The sequence below is a fragment of the Desmodus rotundus genome, chromosome 6, assembly GCF_022682495.2.
Source record: "Desmodus rotundus isolate HL8 chromosome 6, HLdesRot8A.1, whole genome shotgun sequence".
NCBI classification, from domain to species: domain Eukaryota; kingdom Metazoa; phylum Chordata; class Mammalia; order Chiroptera; family Phyllostomidae; genus Desmodus; species Desmodus rotundus.
In genome coordinates, this window is record NC_071392.1 from 85,613,210 (window position 1) to 85,639,503 (window position 26,294).

Sequence of the window (26,294 nt, forward strand, 5' to 3'; positions counted from 1 at the left end):
TTTTACTTGGAAATAAACAAGGCCAGGAGCTGTGGGCTCATTTGGCGGAGACAGGGTCTCTCCCTTTGGACCTGTGGTTCACTGAGTGGCCTGTGGTCCCGGTATGTCCTCTGGTGTCACCCCAGGCTAACCCCTTCCTCACCGAGGTGCCCTTTCTCTGACTTTCTCAGGAGTTTGTGTCTTTCTTGCTGAGATGCTCCTTGCCAAAAAGAGAAGCTCACTTTAGGTCAAAAATTGTGTTTCCTGCAATTATCCATCAGAGCCATGAATCTCTGGAGTTTGCTGTTGCAACCAACTGATTTATTTTCTCTAATTATTCTCTGCTCACCACCTGGCAGAGGAAATATTTGTAGAATAAATGAAAGAATGAAGAAATTAAAAATAATTCTACTGATAACACATACCTTAGCTTTGTGTGTGTGTATGTATATAAAAATATATTTTTCACACTTTACGTACATTTCCCATCTGGTTTTATCCTCACAGTAATTCAACTGAATAAAGATTCACTGGTGACTCATCATGAGCAAAGCACTCCTCCCCAGCACTGGCCATTAAAGATGAAAGAAGGGTGGGCTCTAACCTTAGGTTTCTACGCCAGTGAGAGAAGGAAGATAGTGCAGCTAATTCACACACATTTGGGGAAAGGGCTCGCTCTCCTACTCCTAACAGGCCCAGAATGGAGAGCCCAGAAGGGAAATACTAGCTCTCGGGCTGCAGCCCAGCAACGCTTCTTAACCACAAATGGATGAGTTTGAAAGGAAACAGAGAGGAGAAAAGAGCTGGTCAGAGGGACGGCTGAACTGACAGTAGAATCTGGTTCCTAATTAGTGCGCACCCATCAGTCCCCATGCACACACACAAAAACAACTGTAGACTCCTAACGGCAATAGTTTAAGTAACTCCTGTGTAACAGTGATTGTATGTTTAATATCCTCACTTGAAAGAAACACATATGTTTCTAAAGACAACTATAGATTCAGTGTCACTTTTAAAGATTTGTATGTTATCACAACAGTATCCACAAACATGTGAAGGACGGCAACTAACATTTATACAGCGAGAAATATTTTTATCCGGTGCACCCACAATGTTAATTGCATGACAGAGTCACACTTTCTTTACAGTAACACCATTTTCCCCAGGAGGCAGGGACAACTGATCTTATTGTTAGTCTGTATAAGGGGATTTGAATGAGGTCATTGGACAAAAGGAACGGTCTTCCCCAGAAGTGGCCTACACCAGGACATGATTGTGGGGGCACAGGGCAAGATTGTCTGTAACACCCAGAACTCATTTAAATATAGGTAGAATCCGTGGTGGGATGTCACGACTCTAAACGCCTGCCCCGCCCTTGCCCTGGCTGGTGTGGCTGAGTTGGTCGCAGCATCTGTTCCATCCCGGGGTAATGTGTTCTCCTGTTCGCGCGCTCGCTCGCTCTCTCTCTCTCTCTCTCTCTCTCTCTCTCTCTCTCCCCCCCCTCAGCAATGAAAACATGTCCTTGGTGAGGATAAATGAATAAATAAATAAAATACGCATCTTCCTCTCCCACCGTCCATGTGTCTGGCATTCCGGACTCAGAGATAGAGCATTCGAGTAAGCTACCATTAGGAAGACAGCATTTTGAACGCTAACACAAGACTCCATTGTCACACACAGAAGTCCCAGTGGGAATCCAAAGAGTAGATTTATTACTTCCAGTTGGGAGGACTAATGAATATGAAAGTTTTTGATGAGGGAAGAGAAAGGGATCAAAGCACTTTTCCAAACAAAGCCAGCCCTGGGTCCTGCTGTAGCCCTGCGCACGTGGGGTGGTTAGGAGTTCGATGGAGTGTAAAACCCTCTAAGGCCAAGGTAGCAGATCTCAGTGTTGCTGATAGAGGACCATGTTCATATCAATTTAGTTCACCAATTCTCTCTTTTGTTGTTTTTTTCTTTGCTTCTAAATTTTTGTTCAATTTATTGGGGTGATACTGGTTAATAAAATTATATAGGGAAAAGGCAAAGGGATCAAGAAAAAAAGTTCACTAATTCTTTAAGCTTTAAATTTCCCAGTATGAATATAATCCTTGCAACAATGGTTAACACTTACAGAAGGAAGGTGGCAGACCCAGCGGTCTGCTGGTAAATGTCTCACTCCCGGCTCTCCAGCCGTAGTATCGGCTGACCCCCAGCCTCTGCCGAGGCCCATGCTGCCAACATGCCCAGCAAGCCCAGTCAGACGACCAACAACCACTGACCTTGGAGTTGGGAGGAGACGTTTGGCAGCACACCATTCCACAGTATTTCCACTACACTTATGCAAGTGACACAAACAGCTTCAGAGCAAAGATAAAGGTAAAAAGTAGTAAAATAATTAGGTATTTCAAGTTTTTATTACCTATGATTTTTAGTATTGTCTATTTGATTGTAAGTTTCTATTGTTTATTTTAACAATGGCCATGTTTAATTCCTAAAAATTTAATAATCAGTTCTCAAGAGGACTCCAGAATACACCCTGGCTTTTCGCTCAGACCCTGTCACACCTTCAGGCTGACATCTTTGTTATCTCCCTTGCGGCATTCCCCTGTGACAGAATTACTCCTAAGCTCTTTCTGAACTTACTTAGGTCATTTTCAAAACTAAAGGCAATAAAATTCCAGCGCTGAAGGTAGATAGTACCTTTTGTGAATACAGCATAACTGCCCTAGCGTGCGAAGACTTTCACACCATGCCCACTGTACCCACCACGAGGTTTGGTGCACTCAGATATGGCCTGAGATTTCGGTGAGTGAAGCATCCTTCAGAGGACACTTACAGATCCTGAGGATGCGGATCTGCTGAGTGATGGTATCCGTGCCCGCTCTCCAGAAAGCCCATTCATTAGTGCCACCTCCCCCGCCTTTTGTTGCCTACACAGTGCATCATTTTATGTCTGAATTATTTTCCACATCCAGTTGCCTCTCTCTGGGATTCACTTTTCCCCTTCTCAGCCTGTGAAGTTACTCTTCATACTCTGAAGCTCAAATCAAATGACACCATGCTTGGGAAAACTTTCAATTTAACCAAAGAGAATAAGGCACTTCCTCCCTGTATTCCCAGAGTGATTCACAGATGATAGTAACCAACACAGTTTTGTTTTCCTGCGCTAAATTACATGCCCTCAGGGTAGGCACCATGGCTTACAGATCTTTGTATGTTCTGTGCCTAGAACATAGTTGATATTCAATAAATGCCAGCTATCTGCAGTCATGAGGTTTGGAGCTGAATTTGGAATATGAATGAACACTGTAACCTAAAACAGGGCGTGCCACCTTAGCTGACATCAATGTAAGTGTAATAAACAAAGCACGAAAAGAAGCTATTCCATTGTACTGCGTCTCAGTTAGTTGTCTGACCTAGCACCAGTTCCGAGACCCACACACCGACAGGGGCAAGAGGAAGCGACGTGGATGGTGAGAGGTGTAGAAGTTGCTCTAAGGCAACATCTCACTTGTGAATCTGAACATTTCATAAGGGGACGTGTAGCTGTCTTCACTTATTTGCTGGTCCGCCTGTGTAACTCAGAACTGCAGAACTTGCACAGTGAGTGAATATTAGTTAGTCACTCTGAGGCTGGACACAAGGGTTTCATCTTAAAATTTAGAACTGTGCAGCAAAGAGGGGGCCTGCCTCACAGCTGGGGGTGCTCCATCTGTGGACTTGGTTCGAGCAAGGCCGCCACACCCACCTGAGGAGTGTGTTGGAGTGGGGATGCCTGCCTGAGGAGGAGGTGCACCTGCATGACCTACTTATGACCTTGCAGTTCCTCGAGGCACTGATTTAGACACACACAGCTGCAAACCTGGGGAGACTTAGGCACAGCCACTTTGACTCACAACTGGAGTTCCAAGGTTCCTTCCAGTAGGGTAGAAAGTATGAGGTCTGTCCAGAAGGTATCCAGCCATGTAATACGAAAAAGAGAGACATTTATTGAAGAACATACAAGAATACACATTGTACACAGGACAATGATGCCTCGGTCCCCTCCATAGTAGGCACCTTGGGACCTCACACAGTTCTCCCAATCGCCATCAGCTGCCCCATTATATTTTCTTAAATCTCATCGATGCTCTTCCCTTTCAAAGATGATTTTAGTTTTAGGAAAAGCCAGAAGTCCAGGGCACCAAATCTACACTACTACATGATTGTAGTGGGGCTGGGACACCTGGGTGATTTGATGTTTCACCACAAAACTCTGCATGAGAGATGACTCATGAGCGGGCATGTTGTTGTGATGAAGCTGCCAATCGCCAGTTGCCCATAGCTGCAGCCTTCTGAATCATCTGAATAGTTTCCATGGAGGAATGTTCAAGCTTAACACAGAAGTTGAAGCAGATTCATTGTTTTACTCACTCAGTCATTTTGAATTCAATGGACCCACAGTACACACGCTCACTCAATGGTATCTACCGCCCCCACTGACTAGTACAGTGAAGTCATTGTTCACGCATGTGCATTCCAGTCCATTCTCCTTGGCTGCCCGGTTACATTGATGTCAGTAAACCATTCTCATTATATTAACCATGGCTGGACTTTTTCCAGACAGACCTTGTCATATATTAAGATTATTTTCTGGGTTATGCCTATCCAGGAGCCCTATTTAACACAGAGGGTCCCTGCCACACCAAGACAAATGTATGGAACCAAAAGATCTCTAGGTCATGTTCACACAAGATTCTAACAGCAATTCAGAGGCTGAACTATTGGCCAAAGACTCTCAAGAAGCTTAAAGTTAGACTACGATGAAAATCTTGGGGCCTAAATCCTGGTTACTGTCTCCAGAATTAGGGCTGAAAATGAGAGTCACTAAGGAAGGATGGCTCCAATAATGGCAACTACATCCTCAAATTCCACTTTCCAGGGCCTTTCATGTGGTTGAGACTGAGTCAGAGTTTCTTATGCAACTTCCCGATTGCAGCTTCCACCAGCAGATTGTCTAATGAGAGGTCCTCAAATACTGACCCATGGGAATCACCCGCGGGTCCTGCTAAAATCCACATTCTGATTCACTAGGTCTGGGGTGGGCCTGAGAGTCTGCATTTCTAACAAGTTCTCAGGAGATGCTAGGGCTGTTCCAAGGGTCACAGTTTGGGTAGCCAGGGACCACGTGCAGGTTTGTTGAGAATGCCACACCTGTGTGATGCTGGTTGTGATGGGCCAATTACTATGGATGCCCAAGGCAGCTATACCCTCCCCAAACTGGCCACTCAGAGATTCCACTCCAGAGAGAACACTGTGAAAAACAAGCAATAGACTGCACTAGGCAGTTGATTATTTTTTAAATTTTTAAGAAGAGAATGTGCACAGATGAGAGTAGCAGGAGGGAGCCTCTCAGGGGGAAAATCTGAGTGGATCTGTGTGCTGATTATTTTAGGAGAAGCCAAGCTGAAGGAAAGTGTTTGCATATCAGAAGGAGATAATTGCTTCCCATTTAGTTCTTCGGTTTTCCACAAAGTTTGCTAGGAGGGTAAGTAATTAGTCCCATGGGAGATGAAGGAGAGAAAGTTCTCAGGATGAAAAACTGTTTTCCCTGATGGCCTTTACTGCAGAATCAAAAGTATCTGCCCACTTTTGGAGAGGCCCACAGATAGAACTTGTCCTGTAGTAGCTTTAAGAGGCAAAAACAAGAAACAGCAGCTTAATTGGAGATCAAGCTACCTTGTAATACCAAGAGGCTTGGGCTGCTGGGTCGTGCACCTGGGACACTTCCCCTCTCATCACGTCCTTTCTTCACAGCCGTGGCTGCGTGGGGTGGCCCCCACACTGTGACCCTCCACACTGCGTATTAGCAGCAGGACCTCTCCTCTGGATATCCTGGGAACAGAGCTAGCTTCAGAAGTAAGAGGAAGTTGGTTGGCATCTACTCTGTCTTGTTTTGCTAACCCCAGCCCAGTCTGGGTTCCATCCAGTATAGAAAACCACACACCAGACTTGTTCCTGCTCCTACCAGCTTCCCATGACTTCCCGGCCACTCCCAGATTTCCCAGGAAGGCCTTCCCTCATTTTTCCTCTGACCCCATCGCTCACAACACCAGTTCCACTCACATCCTCCTTCTCATCTGGCTTCTGCCATCTCTGCTTTACTCCCTGGGCCCCTGTAATCTCCGGGCCAGGCTGCCTCTGGGACACCCGGCCCCAGAGGGCCTGCCCCGGGACAGGGAAGGGAAGGCAGCCAGTGTGGGGCAACGGTCCAGCTTGCCCTTCTTTCTCAAGTGCATGAGAAGGATACAATCTAGGCCTTGAAACTTCATGACCTTTCTGTGCAAGGGGCCTTGGAAAGTGACCCCCAGAGGTCATTTCTGTTGAAGGGCAAGAGGTTTTGAGGAGCCATAAGGGGGTAGTGAGCAGGCAGCCTGGGCAGGAGTGATGTTTCTACTCCAGGAGCAATCCCAGAAAAAGGGGTCCCAATGGGAGGCACATAGTTTCTTTTTGGGGTATTACCAGCCCTCTCTGCTCTTCTCAGAGAACCTCCCACTTTCAGAACCCCATGCTAGACTCTGAAGTCAGTTCCTGAGAAAGGAACACCCCCCAAAAAAAATTGCACACAAAAAAACCTGAAGGAATATAAACAAAACTATAGAACAGGACTGGAGAGGAGAGATTTCAATAGCACATTTGTATAACAATAGCCACATTTACTAAGCTCTTCCTAGGGACCAGACCCTGGACTGAGTGCTTCATTTGGATTACCCCATTTAGTTGATATTGTTCCAGTGTTTTCCCTCCAGGGCTCCCTCGGATTCATCCATTCCTGAACTATCTCAGGCTCACAGATGCTTGCCTTTGAGACATTCAGCAACGGGAGCTCCTCAGCTCTCCGTAGTGAGCAGAGACTTCTGCAGGTGAGGGATCAGGGAGATGAAGGAGAAGCAGGTTGAGGAGCTCCAGCCTGCGTCCCTGGATGTCCAGCTACAATAGAAGGTCCTTACGCCTGTGACTCGACAGGTGCCCTCCAGTCCTCTCATCTGTGGGCTGCTGGGTCTCAGAGGACAATCCTTTTGGGCACATCTTCAATGAGCTCCTTGACCTTCTCATTTCAGAAGGTGAAGATGAAGGGATTGAGGAAAGGGGTCACCACGGCAGTCATCAGGACCCTCACCTTGCTGAGGTGTGTGGAGTGGCCCTTGCCTGGCCTTACATAGATAAAGATGGCCCTGCCACAGTGCAGGACCACCAGGGCAAGGTGGGAGATGCGGGTAGAGAAGGCCTTCCACCTCTGGGAGGTGCCTGGAGGACAAGGGCAGGTGCAGCACAGCAAGCACAATGAGGATGTAGGACACCAGCACAAAGAGCGAGGACAGGAAGTGTAGCGGAGTGTCAGAGCAGGACAGCATGAGAAGTGGGGCAGAGTCACAGAAGTAGCAATGGATGACGTTGGGGCCACAGAACCAGAGCCATGTTTTCTGCAGGGTGGGGGAGGGGATGGAGAAGGACCCAGCTGCCTGGCAGCCCACCACCAGCTCCACACAGACTGGACTATTCATGATGGCTGCACAGTGCAGAAGGCGGCAGATGGCGACAGATGGCCACGTAGCGATCGAAAGCCAAGACCGTGAGGCTCAGGAAGTTGGTTCTACTTCTCCTTGGTGGAGCCCAAGAAGAAGTAAAAGAAAGACTGGGTCAGGCATTGGGGCAGGAACATGGCCTTGTGAGTGGACAGTAGGCCTACCAGCATCCTAGGAACCACACTGGAGGTGACCAGCATCTCCAAGAGGGAGATGCTGTACAGGAAGAAGTACACGGGTGAGTGGAGTTGGGAGCCGAGGCACACGGGGGTGTTAATGGTCAGGTTCCCCAGCACTGCTGGCACACGTTTCAGCAGGCTGAAAGTGAACAGGGGATCTGGAACTCATGGAGATGAGAAATTCCCAGGAGCACAAATTCCCTGATGTTACTCATTGCACGTGATGCTAGTTCTCTGCCCTACCTGTGAGAAGCCAGGAAATGTTAGTGGGAAGTTGCCATCTATCTCTCTCTTGACCTTGCTCCCTGACCGCTGGCCCGGCTCCCCAAGTGTACTCGCCTGTATGCAGGGTAATCTCAGTGTCCAGAAGCTAACCTCCCAAAGGGCAGAAGTCCCCAAAGGGCAAGGGCAACGCTGCTGTCTAATTCCTCATACCTGCTTCTCATGAACAGGTCTAGGAGTTGGCACCTCCACATTATTACTGCCCCTAAACTCTTCCTCTATTGTATCCTATCATTCATTATTTCATTCAACACATTTGTTAAGCTCCAACTCTGTAGTGTAGAACATTGGATGGGTCTGGTGAACACTTCCTAACTACCATATTTAATGATCTTTTAATCATAGTAATATCTGCTATTAACAGAGTTCTTTCCGTGTGCCAGGAACTGTGCTCGGTACCTTATATTTTGCTTCTTTTTATCTTCTATGCTCCATCCTCATCCTCCCTGTCTTCTCTGTGACATTTCAGGCTATTAATAACCCATTCTGAAACTGCTTCCACCCTTAACTGCAAGGACAGTCCGCTTGAAGTTCTCCAACAATTCTGACTCGTCCTCGTCTGGCTCCTTGTCTTTCTAAATTTGGATGTCCCCACATTTCCCTGCTCATTCTTTTTCATCTCTCTAGCCTTTCCTTCTGAAATCTCACCATCTCCCTGAACCAGAGAAATCTTGAAAATGTACATGAATCTGAAATCTGCCTCTCTGTTCTCAGCCCATGCCTCTGACTGCCAGCTGAACTCTACCACATACTCTACCATGTGTACAATTATGTACATAATCCTCCCCTCCTCCAAAGTCAATGTCACATGTATGGCTCCCCAAACCCTAAGTCATCCAGGTTTAAAGCCTGGAAGGTATTTTGCTTTTTTCCCTCCTCTCTTCTAGATCACTTGAATTGTCATCCTTTGAAATATTTTCTTTCATCCACTCCCCCTTTTGCCATAGCCCAAGTTCAAGGATTTGTCTCCTTGAAACAGTATTCTCAGTGGCTTTCCTGTTGGCTGATTTGATTATAACCAACTTACACATGTTCTGCTGCTGTGTTTATTCTTGTAAAGCATGGTGTCCATAGGCTGTTTTTAATAATCTGAGGCAATACGATTTCATGTACACATTATTCTCCAAACCAACTAATCAAACTAGCTAGCCATCTACCTTCATACAGAAAAAGAGTGAAAAAGACACTTTAAGATATTGACAATGGCTACCTCAGGTATGCGTTCCAAACATTTAAACGTGTACCAATATCTATCTTGTTTACTCGCCAAATTCTTTTCTGTTGAATATGTATTATTTTTATGATCAAAAAAATTTTTTTCAACAACAATATCTATTCCTTCCCGTGTCTGCTAAAGCAACCACAGTCCCCTCCCCAGCTTCTTCTGCTCTGCCCACCTGCCCCTCCAGCCTTACCGTCACCTCCTTCTTGCCACATACTTTGTGTTCCCCCTGACTCGCACCCCTTGCTCTTCTCCAAATGTTAATTACGCCCTGCGTTCACACCCTTTTCCTAAATGTTCTCTATGTTTGGAATGCCCTGCCCTGCCATTTGTGCCTGGCGAATTCTTACCCACCCTGCAGGGACTGTCTCAAATGTCGGTCTTTCACTACGCGTCATCCTTTATTCGGCTGTGAATTGGGGATGTTAGCATGTCTGCCTTGCATTATAATTGTTCTTGTGCCAGCCTTTTCCCAAACACTAGACACCCTGTTTACCTGTGGCAGGGCTCTCATTGCATCTTTATAGCCTTCGCAGTACCTAGCAACATGTCTTACATAGTGTAAGGTCTTAGTGAATTTTAGTAAAACAGATGAATGAGTACATCTATTGGGTTTTCATTCCTAGTCCTGCAAAGAAAAGTTTTTCCAAATGGAAATGCACATCTTCTTCACAGGTATTTGTACGTACGCATTGTGGGCTTTCCCAGAGGGCAATGGGCAGGGTAGAATCCCATGAGCATGTTTCTAAACTCTGGAAGAAAAAATCTGAAGGCAGAATTTAAAGGAAATATGCACGTCTGGGGCCCTGGATCTCTTACCCACCATGTTTGGTTTGAGCCCAAGGCTAGACCGTGCATATCAGATGTCCTTCCTCCACAGTCCCCCAGGTCACAAAGGTCCACAATAGCAGTGTCACCAGCTCAACACTGATTCAGGCCCTTATCAATCCTCAAAGCAAATTCACAAACCTCACTTTGGCAAAAGCTCCATTATACCTGCTTCCCGATCGCCCCAATCCAACAACATCCCACATCCATGCCCCTATTCCACACATCAATAGAACGTCTGTTCCTAACCAAGTAGTCAGTTCTCCCCCTTTACCACACCACATTCTCTCCTTGGAACTGACGCTTAGTCATTTCCTGCCCCCAGAAATGCTGCATCACGACATCCTCCCTCACCACACATCCTACACATGTAAGAACTTGCCTGTCCCCTTCCGCTATCGTAAAATCTCCAGTTGCTAGTGTCAGTTCATTCTGATCTTCTCTATAGGACTCTGGGAGTTAGATTACACAAGAGTCAGACCCACGTTCACATCCCAGAGGTTGGGAGGAAAGAAGATAATGCAATTGGCAGGATAATACCAATTCACGAGCATTAACAAAGGAGCTGGTATACTGTTGCTCCTCGATAGCCAGAAAGTTAAATTACTGTGTAATGAGAGTAGAATGCTCATTAATAATTTCCTTCACCCCAAGCACCTGCAGAAGCTCCTGAAGAGGCAGGGCTCTGCGGCTCCTCACTCAGCTCTGGGCTATCAGCCATGGTGCGGCTCCTGAAGACAGGAAGGGTCGTTACCATCACACATGACATGTCCTGACAGTGAGATCTCCATGGAGGAGCTACGCTGCCCCAAACGGGTGCTAAACACATCACAGCAAAAGTACACATGTCTGACAAAGCTTCCTGGCCAATACTTTTACATTATTTAGGATATATACTTAGAAATAAATGGGAAATTCAAGAATTTAAGGCAATGACAGCTTTGGTTCCAGAAATTTAGGACCAGTCCATTAGAATATGAGTTATAGGATAGGAAGACAGCAAAATTCACAAATGTCTTCTAAACATAAAGAGCCTGGTGACCTCTACCGTCTCCCTAAAGCAACCACATCTCTGCATATAGGAGCACAAGTTAAGAATTAGCTGATAAACATCTTTCCAGGCACCACTTTCTCCCTCCCACCCCTTTCCTTCTCTTTCACCTCTCCGAGTCCGTATGCATTCTTTGCCACACTCACATTTAGGTCTTCTTTTGCCCCAAAATTCAGAGCTTGGATCCCACTTCTCTCTACTTCCTTTCTATTGCCCTAAAGCCACCCACACCAAGGCCAAGAGGCATGAGTCTAACAAGGAAAAAAAATAATCTCTTTTAGAAATAACTTGTGCTTTTTCTCATTACCAAGAGATAGAAATAAAAAATCACCTGGTAGCTGTCTTCCCAAAGAAAATGAGAAGTACCATTTTGGAATCTCACAGTTTTTTAATAGAATCGGAAATGACAGAAAATGGGAGGAATCTTCCCATAGGGCCTTCCCATTAGATCCCTGCAGAAGGTCCTCGCTGAGTACAGGGAAATTCCCCATCTCTGCCCTCATTCTCTGCCTATCAGCTTCCCCCGAAGCACCAACTTTCAACACAGAACCTTTTTGGCTAAGTTAAATTTATTGTTCTTCAGTTTTAATGACAAGTGTATTAAAAAACAGAAGACTATGTTTTCAGTTCAGCTTTAGGCTTATTTAGACATTTTGCAAAACTTCCCCCATTCTTCTGGGGAGGTGTGGTGTAAATTTCAACACATACACACACACACACACTTTTTTTAGCGAATGTTTTTCTCATGAAATTTGGACTGCCTGTTTATTATTTCTCATTCTTTGACAGTTTATTTCCTATTCCATTTCACCAAAGCACAGCGGGAACCATGTAAGGTTGGACTAGGAAACCAATTTGGAAGATGTTGCAATAAAGAAGTAAAGTTGACACTGTCATAGGTGCTACAGATTATAGACTAAATTTCTCATCTTTTTTGCTGTTGTCTCCAAATGAAATTATGCACCTGCAAGAGCCATGTTATATGATTCTATTTATATAACATTATTAAAATGTGATATTGTACTGTTTTATGAAGATGTCACTGCTGGGGGAAACTGGGTGAAGGGCAGACGGGATCTTCCTGTACTGTTTCATAAAAGGTTGTGAGTCTACTATTGTCTCAAAAAATAAAATAATAAATGAAACAAAAGCGTCTGCACACAAATCATCATTACGTGCTTTGTGAGAACATCACAGAAGACAGACACTGAGCAGATCAGAGTGATCTCTCACGGGAGGGGGAGTGAGGAGAATGGGGGTGAGGCATGAGGATAAAGGACGTATTTTGTTAATGAGAGGAATGGTTTTAAATTTAAAGCTACTTTCAATTCAGTTGGTTCAGTCTGGCTCACTACTGACTTTCTGACTAGCCAATAAGAGGGCTCAGGAGACACTACTCTCTCTTGAAGGCAGCCAGTCATAAATTAAGGGTTGCAGAAAAAAATAAAAAAATAAATAAATAAATAATCTCTGTGATACGAAGTCTATGCTGCCCGTGGAGCTGCAGATAGAGTCCCAGGTATCACATAGCTGGCTCAGGCAGGTATGTGAAATACAGTTCCATTCTGACTCCAGGTGCCACGTATTTACACAACCAGTGACGCAGTTCAAGTCATTGTTCATAAGAACAACTCCGTCACAATAGCAACAATTACCGTATATTTCAGAATCTCACGTTTTGGATAGTTACGCTAACAGGCTCATTTTAATTGTTTATATAAGCATATATTACCATTAAATAATAAAACAGGTTCTTTTTAATAAACTAATATTATTATTCTTAATCTTAGTTGCCTTTTACATTTTCTATGAAAGCAATATGTTTGACGACAGAAGAGGAGATTTTTCTGCTCAAGGTTTTTAATAGATATTTTAAATAAATTACCTGGAAAAATTAGTTGCAAGCTTAAGATCCAATTCTGGACAGATTTATATTTACCAACCCTTTTCTGAGTATATGAGAAAACAGAAAAGTTCAACAAACTTAGGCCCAGCTGATCTTTAAGAATGTGTATTATGCATCTGACTGGTATGTCTCCGTGGGTTGGGTGTTGTCCCACAAAGTGAAAGATCGCCAGTTCGATTCCCGGTCAGGGCACATACCTGGGTTGTGGGTTCAGTCCCCAGTTGGAACACATAGAGAGGCAACTGATCAATGTTACTCTCTCGAGTCAATGTCTCTCTCCCTCTCTTTGTCTCTCCCTTCCCCTCTAATAAATAAATAAATAAACAGATTAAATAAGTAAATAAAATTTAAAAAAGAATGTATTATGCCATGGATTACATTAGATGCTGGTGAAAAATACAAATCGGATATAACCTCTATCTTCAAGGGACTCAAAATTGAGTAGGGGAGACAAATAAACAGAAAATTACAATTTAAAATGTAAAGGAATAAACAGACATAGCAAAACCCTGTGTGAGTAAAGGTTCAGCAAAGAGTGGGCCGTAGATTGTTCTGGGGGACCCAAGCAGAAGTGACATTCAAACTGTTCTCAAAACAAGAGCAGGGGTTTCAGTGACAGAGAGGAAAAAGGAAGGACATTCCAGGCAGGGAGACAGGTATATCCCAGGCTTGAAGACAGGACAGGACACAGCATCTCCCTCACTTCCGGTTCCAAACCAGAGTCCTGGTCAGGGTTCTTCCGGTTTGCAAGGCAATGTAGGAAAAGCCCTCAGCAAGGTGAGGAATCCCAACGTCTCTGAGAACCGCACCCTCTGCCCCTGTCCCCCATGTGACCTTCCCACTTTTTTAGCTGCTCTTTCATCCTCTTCCCTCTCCTGACCAACTTCCTCTGTGTCTCTTCTACATGATAAATGTGTAGATTTGTCTATTTACCATAGACTCATAATGACCACCATGTCCCAACTTATCCTGAACTTTCAGGCCAGGCATCGACACCTTTGTGTCTCCCTCCTGGTTCCTGAGAGAGAACATCTACTTGGCCCCGCTCAGTTACCAGACACGTCCGTGGAAGGTCATAAAGGTGTCACATGGTGAGCAGTAAGCCCAGCATCTCCTATGGAGGAGACATAGTCTCCCCTTCCATGTCTGTTTCAATATCTAGGGGCCTAGTTGAATATTCTGGGTTCATGTTTCCAGAATAAGGGGTGCTATACTTTTGGTGTTTTGCAACTTTGGCTGCATAGTACAACCATTTCTAAGAAATATTGAGACCAGCCTAGAAATTCTGATAGAATTCACTGGTCTGTGGTGGGGCTCCCAGGTGATTTTACTGTACACACACATCAAGGACCGTGGAGACTCGCTCCAGCACATTGCTGCAGAAGAGATGATCAGCTTCCTGCCAGTGACTAATGCAGTCCTTCCAGCTTCAGTCATCATCATGGGCCACACGTCCAGGTCCTCTCTGACAACACTCAGCTGATCCTCCATAGCTTGGGTATATATTACCAAAAATAGACAGTGCTGCCTCCAAGGAAGAAGGCAGCTTATTCCCTCATACCTCCTTCCCTCCCTGAGGAAACCCAGACATCCCAGATTACAGAAGGAGCTAATGGAGAAAGTAGGATGGTGCATGATAGGCTAAATCCTCACTGAACTTTGGGATTCTATGAACCAGTGGTGACGTTTGCTCTATGGCTTATGCAGTGATCTCAGTGCAACTGGCCTTGACAGACAGCACCCTTCCTTCCCACCACCTCACCTCTGCTTGGCTCAGGGCCATTTCCCCTCAATGCTCAATGGGTCACATGTTCTCATCTTACTCTGTCCCATTCCCTGACATGGTCACAAGATCAAAGAGACAGGTAGTCCTCTCTCCTCTGGATCATCTGCCTGGTTGGAAAAATACTAGGAGGGGTATGTTTCTCCGGGTGTCCCTTCTGGAGTTTAGAGAAACAGTCCCTTTTTTCTGATAGTTAGTGGGATGACCCAGTCCTGCCCAGGATGTTCCATGAGTAGCAGTCACAAGGTTCATTTTCTGTCCTGAAGATTTATGTCTCCCGGGTTATCCAAAAACAACAGTGAGACTGGCCCAATATCCTAAGTGACTTAGCCCAAGGATTTTTTGGCATGGGCCAGCAGCCGGATATTTATTCTGAGCTTGGTCTTCAAGGAACAGCATATGGAAATGAGGCAGAGGACACATAGTTCCGGGGATGCACATGGTCAGCACCCATGTACTGGAACTCACAGACCCATGTGCAGAAAGACACTGACTTATTTAGAAACACCAACAACACACAGACACATGAGCAGGCCGACCAGACTGTGGCTCCATGTGAGGTCACTTGCACTTGTACATGAACATCATCCCCCACCCCGTGACTCATTATCAATAGTTACACAAATTCATACCAGAGGGGAATACGGAGAGCAGCTAAAGCTGACTGATTCTCCTTTCTCGCTCCCTTAGGTATCACCCTGCACACGCAGGGGTGCGGTGCCTTTGCCTGTGCGGAAGGAAATGTACCTCCTTTAGCAGAGGAGCTAGCCAGGCTCACTGCTCTTCTCCATCTAGTGGAAGAGGAGAGCTCCCCTCCTGCCATAGAAGAAGCACAAAGGTGAAGCCACACACTGAAGGCCAGAGGCAGGGCTCAAACATTCTGACGATGAGAACATTTTTTCTCAAATTCTCATCAGTGTGCTACAGAAGCACTGGCCACCACGGAGGGCTGAGAACGCTCATTCAGTGCGCCTCTCCCTTCCCCTCTTCTCCTCACATTGCTCATATTGCCAGAGGTCATCTCAGTCATTCCTCTGCTTCTAAGGATTGGCAGTTGCCGCAGTGACAATAGGCACAGCTGTCCTGTCCTCTCCTTTCACCCCTCTCCACGGTGTCTTGGAGATAAAGGAAGTTCACCTGACTGGGTAGCACTCACAGGCCTATGCCTGCAGGCTAGAGCTGAGCCCAGCCCAAGATAATTCTCAAATTGAACTTGGACAATATCCTCAAATAACCTTTCTTTTTCCCCAGAGACTGGGTAAATTGTGTAGTTTGGGACAGGCTGCCTGAAGCTAGGACCCCACCACCAGCCCCCACCCCCGCCTACATCTCCTATTCCCCACCTTCTATAACTGGTCACCTGTACATAGTTTATCCTGAGGTCCAGGCTGGAGGGAAAGAGAATCAGGGCTCAGAACTCAGCACGATTCTTCACAGGTGGCCCGGCCAGCACTGAGTATAAGGGGATGTGCCTCCCGCGAGTCGGGTGCCAGAGCTATCAAAGTTAGACTTCCTTTTGTTCTCTCAGATCTCCTGATCACATTCACCCAGTCCAGGAAGAAACGTAAGCTCTATTCTGTGCCAGAAACTGGGAATAGAAAAAACATAGCACAGACATGGACCTCAATGAACTCAAAGTATAACATGAAGCTCTGAGCTCATATTCTGGTAAGTAGAATTTGAATTATTTTTCATTGTGAGTATTCATTTTCCTTTACTTAATCCTATCAGCTTCATCAGCTACTTTGCTTTCTATTCATTAATCTTGACAATTGTTCTTATATTTAATCAACTTAGCATTCAGTATTTGGATAGAGTCACCAGGTCAGTGGGAAGCAGGAAGATGTGGGACTCTAGGATGGAGCTCTCCAGAAAAAAAAAGTTTTCCATGGGCTATGTGAAATGCAAAGGTATGTGATAAGAATTAAAAGCAGGAATATAAAAGTTCACACAAATGGAAAATATATTGCTTTTATTTTGCAAAATGCAACATCTTAACCAAAAAATGAAAAAATAAAATCATATGTAACACCACAATGAATAAAATTTCCAAAATAATAAATGATATAGTCACTGATCAATGCTTTAATTAAAATAGTAATAATTTGAGGGAGGGTAAGAGGGAGTAGGGTCCAAAAGAGTTAAATCCATCTCTATCACAGCAGAAAGTGAATAGAAAATATATAAAATTGATAACTCAGTCAATATCAGCATAAGCTTATCCTTAAGCGGTGTGGAAACAGGTACTGGAGCTCTGCAAGTAGCTTTCTCTGAGAAACGGGGCTGGGAACCTGCAGCAACCTATGGGTTTTCAATACAGGTCGTCTAACATTATTTGTTTTGTTAACTGTGTGTTATATTTCACTTTGATTTTTTTAAAAACATCTTTCTTTCTGTTATATTACCTTTCAGAAGACTATTCTAATTGTGCTTGACCCTGACGTGCCACTGAAGTGCCAGGTATTTATAAGCATCAGTAACTCAGTGATCACTATTGAGCTTAAGCCAATGAACTTAGTCAACCGTGAGTTCCTGACCACAGAATCCAAGGTCAGAGAAAGGGCAGATGACTATACTTTGTTCCTGCAAGTGATAGCGCATACAACGACAGTCCACAGTAGAACAATATCCAAAGCCAGTCTACTCACCTCTTAATATATTGGTCTGAGGAACCCTGTTCTGACAAATTTCAAAGAAGAAACGATCACAGAGTTTGAATAAAATGTCTCACACAACATCATGGCAGACTGTTGCCCTCTGAAGTGACTGGTGTGAGTCCAAATTAGCCTTTAACATCTGACTCCTATTTATGTTTTTAATATTTATATCTCCCAATATTTTATTCAGAAATCCTTCGCTCTAACCACACTGGTCTTCTCTCTACATTCAAGGTAAGTTATCTTTTTTTCTGTCCCCACAACTTTTGGTCACCCCTTTAAGTAGATGAACACATAGGTCCTTTCTGAAGGCTACCCATCTTTCAATACTCAGCAAATCGACTTCTGGCTGCATCCCTGTGAAATGCAAAGCACTGTAGATGCTGCAGAAGTTAGTCCTCCACGAGCTTTATGTTTCATTAGAACCTGGGTACAAATAGGCAAACAACTCCAATGCAAGGGTGTAATAGCTTCTCCAAGAAAGGTGCATTTAAAGTACTGAGTGTTTCAAATGTGTATTATGACATCAGCCTAGAAGGACTAGAACATATTTCATACAGAAGAAGCATGCAAACCACACCTTGAGGAATACAGGTGGTACGGAAGTGGAAATGTGAACTGCATGGAGGCATTGAGAAGGGATGGAAGGATGAGCGAAGCTCTATTAGCAGGGCATCTTTAGGAATCCGTGGAAAACCCACTGCAGCTAGAAGGTGCTGGGTCTATACAGAACAGCAGTAGGTGAACCTTAAATGCAAGTTTGCCACAGGGCAGAACACCTTGAGTGCCAGATTGAGGGATTTTTACTTACCTCAGTAGGGAAGAGAGTTGCGTAGATTTCTGAGCAACAAAGTGGCCCAATCAGAGCATCCCTTTATAAAGATTAAATATTAACAGCAGAGGCTGTTAATATTATTTAAAATGGAAGAACTAGAATATAGAGACAACAGTTGGAGGCTATTCTAGTTATCTCAGTAAAAAGTTTTGAGGGGATGGGGTGGAGAAGACCGCCAAGTGGCCAGATGGCTGGTTGACCCACTGTTCTATCTCTCTTGCTCCATACAAAGAAGAGGCTCTACTTTTCATACCCAATGGACTGGGGAAACAGTGGTAACAACAGGAAAGAGAGATTATTTGAGAAGAATATGTTTTGGGTGCACAAGAACTCCAGGGTTAATGACATGGCCAGATGGGAGTAAATGACGGGCAATTAGAATGAGGGTCTGGAGCTCAGGAAGGCAGTTAGGGCAGGACATTGGGATATGTCAGCACCAAAGTGATATATATTTAAAGCAAGGGGGGTGGGGAGGGACAGTGTAAATACAAATGTCCATAAATCATAAATTTTTAAGTCTTTGTTTATGGGGTTGGAAAAAAAAGACAGAGGGGGGCCTTAAAGTGATCCCTCTCTTTTTGCTACGCATTCTGTTGTTGTTATTTGTCTCTGGTTCTATTTATTTATTTCAGAGAGAGAAGGAAAGCAAGCAAGTGGACCAGTTTTGCCATCCTGAGCTTAAAGTCCAAAGGAAGAGGGCATTTCTGGAGTGGATTATTTTAGTACTTTCCCAGCAGCACCCCATTCCCAGCCAACCAAAGTGCCTGGAAATTGTCCTGAGAGCTGAAGGACATAGAGAGCTAGGAGCTGAGACAGAAAGGGAATAAGGTTTGCCCTGGTTTGTCCAGAATTAGGGTTTCCCAAGACACAGTAATTTCAGTACTAAAACTGAGAAAGTTCTGGGCAAGTCCAGAAGAGCTAGTCATCTCCTAAAAGGTAAAGTGAGCAATGTGGGCAGAAAACCACATCTCTCAGATCAATTATTTTTCTAAATTCTCTCCAAACGTGTCCAGGGCGCAGAGGCAGACATTCATGGGGCAAGTGTGGGGAAGCTCTCTCTGTGCACAGCCTCGATGGACTAAGCTCTTGGTTCCCTGGGGGGTCCTATCAGCAACCATTCTCCAATCGAGCTGGAGCCCAAACGACCTAACCAGGCAAAGTGTCCGGAGTTCAGTCCTTACGGACACCACAAGGCAGAAAACAGGGTTGAAGTGAGAGAGAGGAGAGGCTTGGATCAGGGCAGTGCCAGACGGGCAAGGGGAAGTTCAACAACGTTTTGTGTGATTGATGTGGTTAAAATGGCAAACCAGTGAAGTCAGTGGACTAAGCTGACCTCTCAAACAAGGACACTATTTAGTCAATGAAACCAGGAGGAACAGCCTGTCTCCTGTCCCGGGACACATTCTTGGAGCGTACGCTCGTGCAGATCCTGTTGGCTTTCCCTGCAGAAACAGAATCTGTGTGAAACGGCATCTCCAAAGGTTAAGAAGATGTGTTGGGAACCGCTGCCAACTGGCCTGAAGGGACTCCCACCCCTTCCGCCTGTCCCTTCAGAAACCCCCACCCGGGCATCGCTTGCTCATCCTCAGTGCACCACTGAGCTGCTAGGTAAGATTTTAGCCCTGAATTCTAGAAGCAGAGGCTGGCCACAAGGACTACACTGTAATTTTAAAGTGTGAGAGGCAGTGTGATGAACAAGGCTAGGATGGTTTGTGCAATTAGAGACACCTTGACATTAATGTAGCCTGGACACTCACTACCTGTGTCATTGGGTGAATTAACTTACAACATTGATTTAATAATAATATGTATCTCATGCCGGGGGGGAGATTGCAAGACAGACACATAACCATGTGGAAATGCCAAGCTCATGCCAACCTGTGAGGAAGAGATCTTCCCATCATCTCCCAGAGTGGCCCCTTCCTTGCATGTCTGTGTGACTGTGTATAACTGTGTGCGATTGTGTGACTGTGTATGTCTGTGGGTATGACTGTGTGTGATGGTGTATGTGGCTGAGTGTGGCTGTGTGTGGGGTGTGTGTGGTGGCTGTGTGTGACTCTGGATGTGAATGTGGGTGTGGCTGTGTGTATGATGTAGGACTGTGTGTGGCTGTGGTATGATGTAGGACTGTGTGCGGCTGTGTGTATGATGGAGGACTGTGTGTGGCTATGGTATGATGTAGGACTGTGTGTGGCTGTGGGGGTGTGTTCAGAGCACACGCTGGCTTAGACTCTCGCCCAGGAACAGAAGCCCTCTGCCCTGCCTCATCCTTCCTCGGTGGCTACAGTTTAACTGGGTGCTGAAGCTCTGATTCCAAAGCCAGGCTGGCTCCACGTCTCCCTCTCCCCACAGACTCCCAGCTCAGAAACACGCTGGTGGCTTCCATCCCACCGTGAAAAGGGGCTGGAGCTTGTCCCTTTCGAACTCCGGAGAGGTGTGAAGGTATCTCTGCCTCTGAGATGTGCTGTTCCAAAGGCCTCTGGGCCGGGTTTGGATCACAGAGTCCAAGGTGACCCTTCCCCCAGCCCCAGATCCTCAGTTCCCTTGACAAAAATAAGCCAAGGTCCCTCCTCCGTCAGCCCCCACCCCCAGCCCAGCTCTCTCTCTCAGACTTCACCTCTGCCCCCTCCCTTCACTTTGCTCGATGTACAGTGAGCTCCTCAGCAACCAAGAACGTCTGCAAGGAAAGCATCTCACTGGAGCGGGCCAGTGGGTATGTGGAACAGGAAGTTTGAAGAAATCCCTCAGAAATGGGAACTCACAGCATAAATCTGTGAAAGGGAAGGAATTCTCAGGACTCCCCAGAAAGGGGGCTCTAGAACTAGAGAACCCTAGTTCTCCACCTGCTCCTCCGGCTCTGTGTTGCTGTGCAAGGCGGACACATATAGGAGATAGAACAGCCTGCTCACAGGTTTCTAGAGCATTAAAGCTTTGTTTCAAGGTCATGACCTCAGATGCCTGCAAAGAGCCAGGCTCTAGAAGGGAACAGGCATAGAGGGGTATATATGAAATCAATGAGGCACCAGTCAAAGGTGGAGGGCCAGTCCCTTGACCAAGTTCAATGGAAGGTTCTACTCTCCTGTGCAGCACTGGCTGGGAAGGTAGGAATGTGAAGGGAGTCCTGGTTCCTCCCTGCTTGCGCTTGACTCTCTCATGCCTCAGGTTCTCCTCACTGCTGTCCTCCTTCAAAGCAACCAATGCTGGAAAGATTGCTCACTGGGAGGCTGGGAGTGACTCTCCTATTAGCCAAATAGGATTAGCATCAGGTCCCAATGTCAAACAATGCCCCATCCTCTGAAACACTGCACCCTCTACATCCTCACACACAAGCGTACCCACACTCACATAACACCTTTCAAAGCCCCTCAGCAGGCAGGTCAACCTGTGATGTCACTTAAGTTACAGCCCAAATTTTGAGAGCAATTCTTCTTATCTTACAAATCTTTGCAAAACTGGAAATGCGGCTCCAGAAGCAGCGCAAAGCCCAGGCATCTTTACCATCCCCAGTCCCTGAGACGAGGCCAGGGTGGGTTTGAAAGCACAGCTGCTTCTCTGGCCCCAAAGCTTCCTTGACAAGGACAGATACAAATCTTAACTGTTAGCCCTCTATACACGTAACCCTAGTCTAGCCCATCTGCCAGAGACAGTTTGGGTCCAACTGTTCTTTCACATTATCTTGCCCATCCTATGGCAGTAATTTTTCAGTGGAAGTTTCTGTTTGTGTCTGTCTGTGTGTTTATGTGTATTCTATAGTATTTTCCACCTCTAATGATATGTCATTTTTAAAAGCACTATTAAATTGGCTTAAAAACAAGCACTTATATGAGAGTTCTCCAAACTATAGCAGAAACAAACCCAAATGCCTTACAGAATCATGTGATCTGGGAACACACTTGATATTAAAGCTGGTTTCACTTTCATTTAGTTAAATAGCTACGTCTATTGAAATTAAGAACATTATAACAACAGCCAGAGGGGAGTGGGGAGGGGATAGTGGGGAGAGGGGTCTATAGGAGCTACTATAAAGGACACAAGGACAAAATCAAGGGAGAGGGTAGAGGTGGGGGAGGGAGGTGGGACTGGCTGGGGTGGGGTGGAGGGATGGGGAGAAAATGCAGGCAATTGTAACTGAATAAAAATAAATTAATTAATTAAATTTAAAAAAGGAGTAGAGTATGATTAAGCTAGTTGGACCAATCTTCAGTTTCAAGAATTTAAAACCAAAAATGATCCTACTTATATGTGAAATCTAATGCAAAAAAAAATAGCTATGTCTATAGAGTCAGCAGCATTAAAAAATATTTTTATTGACATTCCACGTAGCAACATCCTCACAGACACGTCCCCTAAAGCAAGGGACATAAAGGAAAGAATAAACAAGTGGGACCTCATCAAAATAAAAAGCTTCTGCATGGCTAAAGAAAACAGCATTAAAATACAAAGAGAACCAACAGTATGGGAAAACATATTTGCTAATGATACCTCAGACAAGGGCCTGATCTCCAAAATATATAAAGAACTCACACAACTCCACTCCAGGAAGACAAACAACCCAATGGGCAAAGGACTTGAACAGACACTTCTCCAAGGAAGACATACAGAGAGCACAGAGACATATGAAAAGATGCTCAGCATCACTAGCCATCAGAAAGATGCAAATTAAAACCACAATGAGGTACCATCTCACACCAGTCAGAGTGGCCAACATAAACAAATCAACAAACAAATGTTGGAGAGGATGTGGAGAAAGGGGAACCCTAGTGCACTGTTGGTGGGAATGCAGACTTGTGCGGCCAGCCACTGTGGAAAACAGTATGGAATTTCCTCAGAAAACTAAAAATGGAACTGCCCTTTGACCCAGCAATTCCGCTGCTGGGATTATACCCTAAGAACCCTGAAATACCAATCCAAAAGAACCTATGTACCCCAATGTTCACAGCAGCACAATTTACAATAGCCGAGTACTGGAAGCAACCTAAGTGTCCATCAGCAAATGAGTGGATCCAAAAACTATGGTACATTTACACAATGGAATTCTATGCAGCAGAGAGAAAGGAGCTTATACCCTTCACAACAGCATGGATAGAACTGGAGAGCATTATGCTAAGTGAAATAAGCCAGACGGTGAAGGACAAATACCATATGATCTCACCTTTAACTGGAACATAATCAACAGAAGAAAAAAGCAAACAAAATATAACCAGAGACATTGAAGTTAAGAACAATCTAACAATAGTCAAGGGGGAGTGGGGGAGGGAGGTGGGTTCAGCTGGGGTGGGGTGGAGGGATGGGGAGAAAAGGCATACAACTGTAATTGAATAACAATAAAATTTTTTTTTAAAACCAGTGATTGAAAAAAAATATTTTTATTTACCTGGGTTTATTAGTCAAATAAATTTATCTTATCACTGATGCAAAATTTGTCAGCAAGAAAAATAAGCTGGTATGATAAAATTTTCAGAAGTAATCTGAATTCAGTTGTTAAGAGCAAGCAAATTAAATAAATATAAGATAAAAAGTTTCTTTTTAGGTAAACTCCTTAGCAATAATTTTATTATATATATACTTAAAATGGTTTCCCAAATCTCTTTGCTAACTTGAAACTTCGAAGTTTTGCTAGCTAAATTAATGATGGGTATTCATTCATTGACTGTCTAGATCATTTCCAAATGAGATAAAATAATACAACATTAATTACTAAACATAAGTTCACCTACATCTTGCGTCTTATTATAAAGAAACTATAGATAGTTGGGTCTATTAGTGAACATGTGCTGTGCCACATTAAAAAAAATATGCTATCAAGAAATACCATATTTTTCAGACTATATGACGCACCAGACTATAAGATGCACCTAGGTTTTAGAGGAGAAAAATAGGGAAAAAAATTTTTGAAGCAAAAAATGTGGCCCTGCTCCTGCCTCCTGTGACCCCACACCACGCCCCCGCCAGCCAGGTAAGCTATATTTGGACTATAAGACGCACCCCCATTTTCCTCCCAAATTTGGGGAGAAAAAAGTGCATCCTATATTCTGAAAAATACGGTACTTATTTCCAGAACTAAGAAATGGGTTCATAAATTTGTCAGCCTACAGCAGTGACAGACAGTTCACAACTGCTTCCTTCTTAGTTTTCACTAGAAATTAAAGTTTCTGAAGTTTAAGAATTCTAATATATGTAAATAAAGCTATAAAAACTAATAATAACAGGTAAACAACTATGTATACAAGAAAAGTAGGATCTATTTGGCTCTTTAAAAAGTCTGAAATGTGGAGATGTGTTTTTGTTAAAGGAAATGAAGTAATTCTGTTCTGATTATTTCCAAGTGGGTGAGACAATGAGATCATTTGCTAAAAGGGATACAGGAAGTTATAGAAAGCTTGTGAAAAAGGAAACTTGAGAGAGAAAATTTTGTGTGTGGGCAAGCCAAATCAGACTAAAATAAATTTAATCAAGTAAGGGAATTTAAATATCACAAGCAAGCTGATGAAAAGTTAGAGCATGGCTCCCTCTTTCTCTAAAAGCTCTAAGCATTCTTTGACTGCTGGTCTGCTACTGATATGACACTGTGGGAAAGTCTTCTGCCCAGGAAGCAAAGATTCTGTGTTTTATCAGAATAATATTGTGCTTTATGTTGTCTTAATCAGATCCTTGATTACTTATGAAAACTGAATTCCCTCAATAGGAAGAACTTGGTTTTGCTAAGAATTATATAAACTTTTGTATATGTGTTTGTGATCTTTTATTGTCACTTGGATTAAGTGAATAATTAAGTATTGCTTCATAATGAGTTCTGATCCTATTTAGTCAAATGTCCAAACCTTTTGCTATATTTTGACACACTTCCCAAAATTCAAATTTTAAGTACAGTCTTGACTTGAGAATAACTTTGAGGTATTTCAGAAGGGGCCTGAAATACCTCGAAAGATTTGTTTTCTCTCCTTACAAAAGTGGAATTTTAAACTAATTAGGCTTATTCGGCCTGTTAAATTGCATGGACAGCATTATAAAATAAGTGATGGTAAACTTCTAAGGTATATTGTTCATTTAGTAAGGTATATTAAATGAACATTTGTGGCTACGGGAACCCAAATGGCTACTTGGTTCTTCCAGACAAAATGGCAAGCCCTCCCCCCACCTTTTTAAAAATTTTTTTTACATTTTTTCATCTACCATAGCGCATTTAAGCTGGACTTTATTCAACTGCCACTTAGTATGAGGTACCAATGAGTTCTTGTTTTTGAATGGGTTGCAGCTCGGTGTACACCCACACGGTGGATGCCCTCACAGTGGCAAAGAAACTGGTAGGTGTTTCCCACTTGAGGAACCCCTTTCCCAGGGTCTGGTGATGAAGGCAGCCGCCTCCCTGAGTAAATGACCCAAGTCTTGACAAACAGACTTGCAAACTTCTGGGAATCCTCACTGACCCTAATCATCCTCAATTATCAGGCAAGATCCAGAGAACCAATGAACAAACCAGACTCAAGAAAAACAAGTTCTAATTACAACAGACTCAATGAACTGATGGTTACAATTTTTATGACTTTGAAATATCCCTGATTCTTTCATATTTTTATTTTCCAGATATAAGAAAAAAAATGTTTTTTCTTAACGTACCTACGACTTCGAGCAATCTGGTAAATTATACCTTTGTAACCAGAATTGAAACACTTATTTTTTCTCACTTCCTGATCCTTCCAGAATTTGGAAACTCTTAATGAGTGAGTAGTAGTATTTTCATGGCAACATAATTATTTGCATAAATTCGGTAAGAATCTGTTCTCTTTGTAACAGGACACAATTGAAAACACAATATTACCAAGGCTTTGACTGGAACATCATGCTTGGGCATGAAGGAACTAGACTGACTTAGGAAAGCCAATAAAAAGCCCGTTTGAAAAACTGGACTTTTACCTTGCTCCCATGGTTCACAGCAGGCTTTCCAGGTATGTAACAAAGGACATTTCCCTGGAAGATGCAAAAAAACCTCAGGATATTTTGGGGACCTCGAGAATAGAGGAATTA

The 26,294-nt window shown here is 44.1% G+C and overlaps 1 protein-coding gene, 1 long non-coding RNA gene and 1 pseudogene across 3 annotated transcripts in view; 1 reads left to right on the forward strand and 2 right to left on the reverse strand.

The window, feature by feature from the left end:
- Window positions 1-26,294, reverse strand: part of KEL (Kell metallo-endopeptidase (Kell blood group)) — a 171,567-nt gene that overhangs the window by 62,200 nt on the left and 83,073 nt on the right. The window lies entirely within an intron of this gene.
- On the reverse strand, window positions 5,722-9,338 carry LOC139440984 (olfactory receptor 6V1-like; annotated as a pseudogene).
- LOC112316146 (uncharacterized) lies at window positions 16,376-23,504 on the forward strand. Of its 2 annotated transcripts, XR_008427043.2 has the most exons (5): window positions 16,376-16,445; window positions 16,575-16,687; window positions 17,190-17,237; window positions 17,625-17,668; window positions 19,718-23,504. It is a non-coding gene; the product is annotated as an uncharacterized lncRNA (long non-coding RNA). The 2 variants fall into 2 exon arrangements; XR_006652958.2 differs by lacking the exon at window positions 19,718-23,504 and having other exon boundaries at window positions 17,625-19,528.